Raw genomic sequence first — 13119 nt, forward strand, 5'->3', positions numbered from 1 at the left:
GGCCTCGCCTCGCTGGAGGCTAGGCCTATCAACTGCAGTGCACCTACCCCAACAGCCATGAAGGTGCAAGCGCAGGGCGACAACCTCGACCCTGAAACGTCCAGACCCACTGAGTGGACCGCAGTTCTCCGCGCGTACCAGGTTCGAGAACCAAGCCCGAAAACCCTGGTTGTACCTCCCCAAACAGCCGTGTCCACCTTCGGTGCTCTGGCCGCAACAGCAACAGCTGCGCGTGTCGCACGCAGTCTCGCAGCGATGTAAACACCTTGCTTCACTCCCGCCCGCGACTATACGGGTAGTTTTTCGACCGATAGGCGGGCTCGCTTTGAACGAAGCCATGCGCAGCCACTTATGCAAGCCCTGCAAGTCACCGCCGATGGACGGGACCTAGGGGATTTCCACCTCCAGGTCCGCCCTACGAACAACACATTCACCGTCGCTACCCCCCAGGAGACAACCGCCCTGCACCTCGTCCAACTCAAGGAAGTGGTACTTCAAGGGACCAGTTACCATGTCGCCGCCTACACCGCACCGCCGCCCGCAGCTGTACGCGGAGTCATCACGTAGGCCTACAGGGCGGAAACCCCGGAGCAGATGCTACAGGACCTCCAGACCCGCAACACGGATGCTGATATTATCGAGGCCCGCACAATGGGGAGGACCCTCTCAATATTGATCACTTTTGCGCAGGGACCAGTCCCTCATACCATACGCTACATGAGTGTGGTGTATAGATACACGGCGTACAAGGGAAGTCCAGATGCCTGCACAAACTGTCGTCGACCGGGTCGCAGATATGACGTCTGCCCCGCCCCAAGACTGGTCTCTGCCCGCGGTGCGGGGACAAGCGTGACACGCAAGCTGTTCCTTCCTGCATCCCGATCTGCATTCTCTGTGGGGGCGAGCACCTCACGGGTACCGGCTCGTGCAAGGCAAGACATCCCACCCCCAAAACAACGCAGCCAACCGCCACAGAAGACTAAGCCCTTTAGCAAGAAGGACTTTCCCCCGCTGCAAACGACCCCCCCCCTACCTCTACGTGGGCCTCCAAGGCCGCCAAGACTCCTACCCCGACCTCCCAGGACCAGGAAGCGAGTGCTTTGCGGGAAGAGGTAGGCAGCTCGAGGCAACCATCTCTACCTCCACCCCTGCTGTACCCCCACTCCGTCACCCCCATCCTCTCCACCCACCTCGCCACCTGTCCAATCTCCTACGAAAAAGAGGAGACCTGATGAGAAGCCACCGCAACCCATAAACTTGGAAGCTATTCGGCGAAAACTTAGAAGCCAGGCCTCAGAGCGCATTGTAATAAGAGAGTAATTACTCATTGGCATCCACCCGAGCGCAGCCATACGGCTACAAAGGAAAGCTATACAGCTTTCTCAGAAACTTCGTAGTTAAAGAAAAATTTATCCTGGTCCGGGGTTCGAACCCAGGACCACCGCTTCACCGGAGCAGTCGCTCTACCAACTGAGCTAACCAGGACGGCAAGCTTATGGTAGGGCGAGAGCGAATTGATCAATAACTCGAAGTGGGAACTGTGTTGGTCAAATGTTTAGGGGAATCCCCCAAGGTGGAGTAGATTCGTAATAAGGGAGTAATTACTCATTGGCATCCACCCGAGCGCAGCCATACGGCTACAAAGGAAAGCTATACAGCTTTCTCAGAAACTTCGTAGTTAAAGAAAAATTCGTCCTGCTCCGGGGTTCGAACCCAGGACCACCGCTTCGCCGGAGCAATCGCTCTACCAATTGAGCTAACCAGGACGGCAAGCTTATGGTAGGGCGAGAGCGAATTGATCAATAACTCGAAGTGGGAACTGTGTTAGTCAAATGTTTAGGGGAATCCCCCAAGGTGGAGTAGATTTGTAATAAGGGAGTAATTACTCATTGGCATCCACCCGAGCGCAGCCATACGGCTACAAAGGAAAGCTATACAGCTTTCTCAGAAACTTCGTAGTTAAAGAAAAATTCATCCTGGTCCGGGGTTCGAACCCAGGACCACCGCTTCACCGGAGCAGTCGCTCTACCAATTGAGCTAACCAGGACTTTTTTTTTCTTTATTACCGACTTGGCCGGGCAAACAAAACAAAAATACAATGACATGACAATAAAAGCACAGGTCAATTTCTAGCTAGTGCACGATGATAAAATGGGTTAAATGATTTTAGTTGGTCGAGGACAGGCAGCCACTCAGGCTGAGGAGCTTGCTGTCCGAAAACTTCCTGAGTATACATGATGCTCTCAATGAAATACTGATGAGCCGGATTCACAACATGTTCATGCCTGACATCCATTCGCGTACGCCATAGGCTGTGCATGCAGAGCAACATTAGCAGGACGCAAGGCACTTCACCTGGCTCTGCACATGGTAGGAAGCGTATTCCAAAAGGAGTCAGGGGGAAATCTTTTTTCAGTGTGCGCTTCAACACATCCCAAAGAAAAACAGCGTCATGACAGTCGAGAAAGATATGTTCTATAGTTTCCACTTTCTTGCAAATAAGACACCCTACTGACCAAAGTACAAAAAGGCCTTTGCTTTGCAACCATGGCTTCACTGGGAGGGTTCCAGTATGCAATTGAAAAAAGAAAGAACGCACTGAAGGCTTCACCGGCATTCTTTTGACTCTTTTTAGCACATCCCTTTCGGGAGCCAGAAGATATGCACTGCGATAAACAGGCACTGGCAGAAACACATCAAGCAGGTCCTTGTACATCTTTTTCCTTGTTACAATGGTTAGATATTCATCGGAAAATTTTGACCGAAGAGTACGGACTGCTGCAACAACTTCTTGCAAAAAGCACTTAACCCACTCCGCCCTGCAGACATGGATGACACAACATAATCAGGCTGTGATTCTGACAATCGCACTTGTATAACAGTTCGCAGAAAATCATTATCTTGACGCAAGAAAAAGAATCTAGTGACTATCTGTCTCAGAAATAAATTTGATAACCCTAGCCCTCCGTTCCGCACCTTGTGGAACAGATTGCATCGGCTGGTACGTTCCCAAGTTGACGCCCAAATAAATGTTGCAAACACTCTGTGCAACCATTGCACTGAAGTCCTTGGCAAAGTTAACGCTTGCAGAACGTAAAAAATCCTCGCTATTAAAAACATGTAGCACACCGTAGCTCTTGCAAACATGGAAAAATTGTGACTGCCCCATTTGCCTGTCTGAGCTTTGACTCGTTCGGTTTCATGGGCCCAATATTCTTTGCTTTCTCTGTAGTTGGTTAGCGGCACGCCGAGGTACTTTCCTGGCGTGTCTACCCACTTGATTCGACAGAATACTTCTAGCGTGGCCTGCCACTTTCCATGCCAAAAACCAAAACATTTCTGCCAGCTTATCGAACAGCCACTTGCATCACAAAAATTTACGGCTTCTCTCACCACTTCTTGCACGCTTTCCTGGTCTCTGCAGAACACTGCTATATCATCTGCATATGCCAATACCTTCACTTAAGTATGACAAAAGGCGTAACCTCGAATGTTTTGCGTAGTTAACAGCTTTAAACAAAAGAGCTCCAGGTAAAGTGCAAAAAGCAGAGGAGAAAGAGGGCAACCCTGCCTCACTGATGACAAGACAGGAATACTATTACTCAGGCGGTTATTAATTATGAACCTTGATGTACAGCCATCATAAACCATTTTCACGCCATCAGTGATGATACATCCCACATTCACATGTTCCAAAAGCACGAACAAAATTTCATGCACAACTTTATCAAACGCCTTATGCAGGTTCAGTTGCATAATGGCGACACGACCCTCCGTTGCATCACAGCATTCAAGGACACTCCTAGCTACGTGTATGTTAGTAAAAATAGATCTGTCTTTTATGCCGCAGGTCTGGTGTGGGCCAACAAGGGTTTTAATTACTGTTTGGAGTCGTCCGGCTAGCACTTTCATATAATTTTTGTAGTCTACGTTAGTTAAGCTTATTGGGCGGTAACACTCAACTGACTGCAACCTACTCAGGTCGTCCGATTTTGGGATCAACACCACGTGGGAAGTTCAAAAAGACGGTGGAGTTAACTTTCTTTCGTAACGCTCGCTTATTACGCGCTGCAATGCTATTGCCATTTCTGTTTTCAAAGCCTTGTAAAGTGCGGCACCGAGGCCGTCCGGCCCAGGTGACTTGTTTAAGCTCAGCTGCTGTATTGCAGCTTCGATTTCTGCTGCCGTTATGGGCTCCTCAAGTACCTGCGCCAGGTCCTCCTCGACTCTTGGCATTAGCAACAGGAATGCAGTTTTGTAATGTTCAACATCAGGCGTTTTAAGGCTGAACAAGTTTTGGTAATATTCCAGAAACGCCCTTTCAATCACCTCAGATTCGGAAGTTACGTCATTGCGATAACAAATTTCCTTTATCTCTTTCGAAACTGCATACTGTTTTTCGTTACTGAGCGCCCTTTTTGTGGGCGTCTCCCCAAGCCAAAATCTTTCGCTGCGCGCCCTTATCACAGCACCTCGATATTTCGTTTCATCTATTAGTTCAAGCTTAGTTTTGGTCTCGTTTATTTCTTGTCTGTACAACCCCGGCTTGACGCCTTCCATGCTGAGCATGAAATCAAGGTCGGTACGAAGTTCCTTTTCTTGCTGTTTTTCTTTACGCTTTAAAACACATGCTCTTTTTATAGCGGCCACTTTCACGTCGCATTTAAATTGTTCCCATGTTTGTATAAAGTCTGTCTCTTTTTCTAACAAGCTTTTGACTGAGTCTTTTAGTTTCTTGCTAAACTCGTCATCCTCCAACAATGAGTCATTAAATTTCCATAATTCCCAACTAAACTTCACAGTGCTTTTCCTCTCCCCAAGTGTGATCACGACTAAAGAATGATCACTGAAGCTGACGTGCACAGTCTGGTACTGGGAACACAAGGGCACAACCTCAGAAGAAACATAAATTCTGTTCAGCCTTGCGTGACTAACGCCTTAGAAATGCGTGTACTGTGCTTGTTCTGAACCTTGCATTATGATGCCAATGTCTTCCAATTCTGCCTCATTAATCATCTCAGACAGCAGCTCGGCACTCGTGTCCTGCAGGGTTTTGTTCGTTGTTCTATCTTCAGGTCTACACACACAGTTAAAATCTCCAAGCAATAGCACACGCTTTTCTGTCAGCAGGAAAGGTTGAACACGGCGAAAAAAGGCATCTCGTTCGGGAATTCTATTAGGTGCATATACACACACAGCTCTCCACTCTAGACCAGAAAAGTAAAAATCACATGCTACAATCCGGCCACTTTCACAGGAAAATACAGTTTCCACGGCGACTTTGCCGTTTCGAGTTAAAATCAGACACCCTCCCGACTTTCCTTCTGCATGGCACCCGCAAACACTGAACTGTGCACGGTAAATTTCTGCCATCGCATCTGTCGACTCTTCGCTTTCAATTTTTGTCTCTTGAACAGCCAACAGATCGATTTCGTTTTCGAACAAGAGACGTTTAAGCTGATTTTGCCTTCTTCGCGCAGAAAGACCTCTTACGTTCAGTGTGGCAATACGCAAGCTAGATGTTAGTTGAGACGCCATCTAAATGGTTGGGATTTGCCGCTCTCGAAGTGACATCGGTTTGCAGCTCACCTCATCAAAAATCCTTCCAGCTTGCAAAGTACGGCGGTGTCAGCACTGAACCCGATCGAAGACCGGGTTACCAACACGGAGACCCAGCAAGGCACCTCCGCTAAGGCGGAGGGGCAGCCGATGAAGTCCTACGATCAGGAGAGACGTTCGGCTTGGGCTTGTAGGCCGCACGTCGAACAGGAGGCGCTTTGGGAAGAGGCTCCTCATGGTCCGTCCCGTCGTAGTTCGTCGCCTTGTCATCAGCTTCGTCGTGCGTCCTCTTCGCTGGCAAAGTTGACGCCGTGGGCATCTCCGTGTCAATGTCCTTCTCGTCGGTCGGTTCCAAAACCGTCTCAGGTGCACCTACCGAAACATCATCTGCTTTTCCCGCCTCCTCCTCAGTTCTGGTTTTAGGCACAGATGGTTATGCTGAGTTGGCAGCCTCATGTTCCGTGGGAAGCACTACTTTTTCTGAGGCTATGCTTTTCGGTACTGCTTCTTCCCGACTCTTACGGGTCGCCTCTACCGCGTCGACTTCGTCCATAATATGCTCCTATGTAGTATCCCTACGACCAGGACCAGCTACGGTAGCATATGTTCGCACGCACTGGGCGTCGTCGTGGCCGAAGCGACGACAGAGCCCGCAACGTGGCACACGGCACTCCCGACGTATGTGTCCGGTGCCGCGGCACCGGAGGCAGAGCGGAGCTCTGCTAGGAACGTGGACGAGTGCGACGTCCTCTCCAACACGCAACTGGTGCGGTAAGTCCTCGATGGTGACGCCCACCTTCAGACGACTTGTCGACGCAGCCTTTGACTCTCCAATTGTCCCGAGTTATGTCGGTCACTTTTCCAAAAGCCGCCAGAGCTGCCTTCACGTCGTCGTCTTCCACGCCGTGTAGCAGCCAGAACAGCTTCAGCCTGACGCCCTGGTTGCGTGGGTCAATGACCACACAGCGGTGGTCCTTGACGTTGAACGCCTCCGCCTGTAGCATTTTGTTTTTTCCTTCTTCATTGCAGAATGTCACGGCCCAAACATGATTCATCTGATATGCCCCGAGGGCAACCACTTTCCGCAGCAATGACAGACGCTCAAGAGCGTCACGAAAGTTTTCAACACGGTATGGCCTGGCTTGGACGTCGCCATGCAAAAAAAAACAGTATGCAAAACGCTCGAACCTGTTGGCAAATGCGGCAAAATCAGCTGGTAGTCCTCGTTCGGTTTGATCGTACTCCTGATACCGCGGCCCGGCTGGGCCGCTGAATCCGCTCCTTGGGAGCCCATGATACACACGTCCGTCACGCTCGGTGGCCGGAAGTAGAATCGAGCTAACCAGGACGGCAAGCTTATGGTAGGGCGAGAGCGAATTGATCAATAACTCGAAGTGGGAACTGTGTTGGTCAAATGTTTAGGGGAATCCCCCAAGGTGGAGTAGATTTGTAATAAGGGAGTAATTACTCATTGGCATCCACCCGAGCGCAGCCATACGGCTACAAAGGAAAGCTATACAGCTTTCTCAGAAACTTCGTAGTTAAAGAAAAATTCGTCCTGGTACGGGGTTCGAACCCAGGACCAGGGATTCCCCTAAACATTTGACCAGCACAGTTCCCACTTCGAGTTATTGATCAATTCGCTCTCGCCCTACCATAAGCTTGCCGTCCTGGTTAGCTCAATTACTAGAGCGACTGCTCCGCTGAAGCGGTGGTCCTGGGTTCGAACCCCGGACCAGGACGAATTTTTCTTTAACTACGAAGTTTCTGAGAAAGCTGTATAGCTTTCCTTTGTAGCCGTATGGCTGCGCTCGGGTGGATGCCAATGAGTAATTACTCCCTTATTACAAATCTACTCCACCTTGGGGGATTCCCCTAAACATTTGACCAACACAGTTCCCACTTCGAGTTACTAGAGAGTTTTAGTATAGCGTTAGCGTTATAGCGGACCTAAGGGAAATTACGTTAGCGTGCCAAAAGCAACTTATCCCCACAGACAGTTTTAGTATAGCGTTTTGAAAACGTTAAACGCCATCTGCTTGACATGGATGCGAATGGTCCTTCTAAAATGGTAAACTTGCCAAATAAACTTGCCAAATTATAATATTTCCGAGTTTTTTATACGAATTATTAGTTCAGTGTTCATTTTCGTCTGCAAAATGACCCCAAAATTACAATAAAATGAAATAAAAACGTAAAACAGTGGCGCCATCTAGTAAAGGCAATGTTAACTACAAGCCGTTGGAGCAAGAATATTTGCCATCACATGACGTCTAATGTTAAAAAAACTTATGTAAATTTAATATAAACTCTTTTTACATAATTTAAGTTCATAAAACATCGCGAAAAACCTCCAAATCTATTTTTGTCTCGTTCCAGACGTTTTTGGTAGGTTTCTGCTGCGTTTTGGGCAGTTGCAGACGGTAGCATTGCAGCTTGAGTTTCCATTAGGCGTGCGCGCTCCAGAATCGAGAGCGTATCTCAAAAACTGGGCTGAATTGCAGCTTAAACTTTATCGTCGAAGCAAGGTAAGTCATAGCGAAAACCAACAACACCAGTAGTTGCCGGTAAACATGCCGACCGGAATCGCAAGAGCTGCTGAATCGGCTGAAGCGGGCGGCTCTCGCTTGAAAGGACGCCGCCATGTTTCCACGCTAAGGGCGAAAAAGCCGTAACGCTAAATTCTCAAAATTGCGTGCGTACGCTAACGCTATTTCCCCGTTAGCGTTCTGCGCATGCGCACTCTGGACCCGTTATTCCGCTATGCACGCAATTACGCAAAGCCCGCAATACTAAAACTCTCTATTGATCAATTCGCTCTCGCCCTACCATAAGCTTGCCGTCCTGGTTAGCTCAATTGGTAGAGCGACTGCTCCGGTGAAGCGGTGGTCCTGGGTTCGAACCCCGGACCAGGACAAATTTTTCTTTAACTACGAAGTTTCTGAGAAAGCTGTATAGCTTTCCTTTGTAGCCGTATGGCTGCGCTCGGGTGGATGCCAATGAGTAATTACTCCCTTATTACAAATCTACTCCACCTTGGGGGATTCCAACATTTGACCTATGCAGAGCGCATTACTGCACGGGTCACTGCACAGTTCCAAATTTTGATTGACGCTATCCTTACCCGTTTAACGGATACTGTCATCACTAGCACCATGAGCAAGGTAGAGAAGCGTTTACCTCACCTTATTCCTAGACTCTCACCAGCCTCTCCTTCCACAGTGCAATCCCCCACACCCCTCCTTCGCCCCTCCACTCTACAGCATGGCTCCTAGCTCCGACGGACCATAATTCGTTACAGAATCTTCAATGGAACTGCAGGGGCTTTCGGCGTAAGGGCTGTCCTCTGCAGCAAATTATCGCTACTTCCTCATCCCCACCAGACATCATCGCAATTCAGGACGCAAACGTTTGTAAACAACTTCCAGGATATGCTCTGATCCCCTCGTACTCTACTGATCTTCCTCGGGTGGTCACATACGTTTGTAACTCTTTGCATTACATGGAACACACAATTACCACTCCTATAGCTCACACACCACTCCTATCGCTCACATTACAGATTGCCGGTGACTTCAACTGCGCCCACGGGAACTGGGGCTATCGGCGCACCAACCACAGAGGCACAGTTCTCTGTAATGAAATGATGGTGCTCCACTTGACCATTTTGAATGGCTTTAGCCTGCCTACGCTCGTTGGTAACATTATTAGTACCGATACCAGCCCAGATCTCACGCTTGGAAGAAATGTGGCCCACCTGCAGTGGGAAAGGACGCAAACCACACTAGGCAGCGACCACCACCTAATTCGCATAACACTAAACTATCGCCGCCCTCAGCGCAAATTTACCCTTAGACACACTAATTGGGACCTGCCCCAAAAATTTCACCAAGAACATGTACAGTCAACACAGCTAGCCTTCGACCTAGACACCTGGACTACTCAGTTACAGGAGGACATTCGCCAACATACCCAAACGCTAGACACTACCCCACACACCCCCGTAATTGACATTTAACTCGCGCACCTCCTTCAAGCTCAAGAACGCACAACACCAAGGTAGAAAAGTCAGAAACATAATAGGTTTGGTTTGGTTTATGGGTTTTAACGTCCCAAAGCGACTAAGGCTATGAGAGACGCCGTAGTGGACGGCTCCGGAAATTTTGATCACCTAGGGTTCTTTAACGTGCACGCACATCGCACAGTACACGGGCCTCTAGGATTTCTCCTCCAAAGAAATTCAGCCGCCGCGGCCGGTATCGAACCCGCGTCTTTCGGGTCAGCAGCCGAGGACCATAACCACTGAGCCACCGCGGCGGCGAGAGACATAATAGGAAACTAAATCTAAAACTCAAACTCGCAAAGCTTCAGACCCAAATACAACACCACAGTGCCACTCTTTGCAAAGCTAACTGGAGTCAGATTTGGGGCAGCCTCCACGGCAATCTCTCCACAACCCGTGCTTGGCACCTCTTACGCCACATGCTAGACCCCCCGCAATCTAAAACCCAGACACGCCTTAGCATTGGCCGCCTTACTCATAACCACAACAAGGACATGAACGCCTTCCTCGCGCAGGTGAAATCAACATATACGCCCCCAGGTGGCCCTTGCAAGCGCCCCGAGTACACGGGTCCTCCTCCACCCCAGCTTGACGCCCCTATTACAGAGGGAGAATTTCGGACAGTGCTTTTAAAATTACGCAATAGCGCAACCGGGGAAGATCAAATTACCAGTGCTGCCATCCGACACCTTGACGATGCCTCCATATCTCATCTAGTCACCCACTTTAACGAGTGCTGGAAATCAGGTACCCTCCCTGTCACCTGGAAGCATGGAAAAATCATCTTTATTCCTAAACCCCACAAACCCATCAAAACAGAGAATATCCGACCAATTTCTCTCACATCTTTTCACAGCGAGGCCTTCGAACGGCATTATATCTATTATTGAAAATATCAAGATGTAATCTTCTGCGGGTGCTGGTGATATCACCCCCAAGTTCCTAAAACATAGTTGCCATGCTTCCGCAGCGTATCTGTCAAAACTGTTTGCACAATCACTTTCCTCAGGTAGCATACCCAGTGATTGGAAGGTGCGCAAGGTTCTTCAAATCAGTTAACAAAATCACCGCTTAATTACCGTCCGATCTCTTTAACAAGTGTGCCATGCAAAATCATGGAACATGTCATTTATTCTCGTATAATGAACTTTCTTGACTCTATAAATTTTTTCAACCTGCTCAACACAGCTTCCGTAAGAACCTATTCTGCGATACACAATTGGCTATTTTCATCCATGACCTGCATGTGAACCTTGACTGTAACCTCCAAACTGACGCAATATTCCTCGACTTCGCGAAAGCATTTGACAAAGTACCCCACAAACGCATACTACTAAAACTTTCCTGGTTAAACCGTCATCGATATTACAGTGGATAAGCGAATTCCTGGCTAACCGCACCCAGTTTGTTTACGTTAATAATCAAGCATCTAGCTCTGTTCCGGTAACATCAGGTGTCCCGCAAGGATCAGTCCTTGGTCCGCTATTATTTTTAATATACATTAAAGACCTTCCAACGCATGTCTCTTGTAACGTCCGTATTTTTGCCGATGACTGTGTCATCGATAACACTATCAACAACACCTCTGATCAGTTCGCCCTCCAGAATGACTTAATGAGCGTACAGGACTGGTGTAACAAATGGCTCATGGAACTAAACCCCAATAAATGCAAACTCGTGTCATTTCACCGAAAACGTAATCCTGTCCTCTTCTCCTATAAAATCTCGCATGTCACGGTAGAATTAGCTAAGACTTACAAATACCTCGGAGTAACATTGTCCAATGATCTAACCTGGAGCGCGCATGTAACTAAAATCATATCCGCTAACAGAAGCCTTGGATTCTTAAAACGACATCTACGTCATGCGCCACAAAACCTAAAATTACTTGCCTACAAATCACTTGTCCGTTCTAAATTAGAATATGCCTCTGCTATTTGGAGCCCTAACCAAAATGATCTAATAAATTCCCTAGAATCAGTACAAAATCGAGCCACAAGATTCATACGTACATTGGTGCTCTTCATATAATGTCAGTATATCATCACTAAAAGCAGAGGCAGGCTTAACATCCCTGGCTTGTAGGCGTCGTATTACTAGTATGGGCTTGTTTCACAAATTTTATTTCAGCTCACTTCGTCGTCCGCCCTACATAAATCCTCCGGCACGCATTTGAAATCAGGTGAAATTTCCCTCCGCACTGGTCATCCTCTTCAAGTAGCCCGGCCATGTACGCGTACAACTACATTTGCATCATCATTCTTTCCACGCTCAGCCAAGGACTGGAACAGCCTTCCACACGACATCGCCGCAATCACCTGCCCATCAACATTTGCGAACTGTACAGCAGCTACCTTTAACAGCGAATAGTATTTGTACCTTACGTTTTTTCTTTGTTTATTCAATCTGATTTTTCAATGTAACCCACCCCTTATGTAATACCCCCAATCCTGGGGGCCTTTAAGGTAATAAAGTGAAATGAAGTGAAGTGAAACACATAATGCTTGCCCGACTAACCACGTACATGGAAGACAACCACCTTTTCCCGCACAGCATGGTGGGCTTTCATGCTCATCTATCAGCACAGGATGCCCTACTACAAATTACACATGACGTGCTTGATGACAAGATCTCCCACCCCACTAGAGCTATTCTGGCAGTTGATCTCACAGAAGTATTTGACAGGGATTCGACACGATGTCATTTTGCGAGACCTGTAGGTTCTATAGGTAGGCTCTAATACCTACAACTACGTTCGCGCCTTTCTCTCGGGCCGCACTGCCTCCCTGCACATACAGGGTCTGTCCTGAAAGTAATGTAGATGAGCTGAGCACACCATCTTATACACTCGGCGAGTTTGGAACCCCTCACGGTGCCAAGGGAGAAAACCAGCCAGAAAAGACGAAAACACGAGAAGAGAACGACACAGGACAACGGCTGGACTAACAACTGAATTTTTCATTGAGTACAGACCGCCAGGTAATCATCACCCATGCGCCAAGGCAAACACTCAAACATGATCACTCATATAATCAAATTGTTTTGTCGTCAACGCTATCGATGGTGAAATGACGCAAGCATCACCATGTTTGGCAATCTGACAATCTGAAAGGCCTCAAAGACTTCACGAGCCTTCACGAGCCTAGGATGGTGACATCTGCGAAGCGTGGGGAACATTTGCCGGGACATCTATTACAGTGGATTACCATCTTCATCAGCACCGACTTTTGTTCTGTGCTTGCGCAACCTTTCGTTAACACAGTCCCCCGTCTGACCTATGTAAAATTTTCCACAGGTCAGCGGGATCTTGTAGATCACTTCGGTCCGGCACTTTGTGTACAAAGTTCTATGTTTGCTCGTGCAACGTTTCTTATTTCCGCCAGGCATAATTCGTGCACAAAGACCTGAAAGCTTAACTGGCGCAGAAAAAACCAAATTGACCCCTTGGCGCTCGGCGACTTTCTTAACATTGAGCGCCACTTTGCAAATAACGCATG

General features: G+C 48.2%; 1 non-coding gene across 1 annotated transcript; it reads right to left on the reverse strand.

Annotated features, from left to right (window-relative positions):
• Positions 1–1411: 1411 nt before the first annotated feature.
• TRNAT-GGU (transfer RNA threonine (anticodon GGU)) lies at positions 1412–1485 on the reverse strand. The gene has a single exon. It is a non-coding gene; the product is annotated as a tRNA-Thr (tRNA).
• Between the last annotated feature and the right edge of the window lie 11634 nt (positions 1486–13119).

The sequence above is a fragment of the Amblyomma mixtum genome, chromosome 2, assembly GCF_055824585.1.
Source record: "Amblyomma mixtum isolate Tamu chromosome 2, ASM5582458v1, whole genome shotgun sequence".
Lineage (NCBI taxonomy): Eukaryota > Metazoa > Arthropoda > Arachnida > Ixodida > Ixodidae > Amblyomma > Amblyomma mixtum.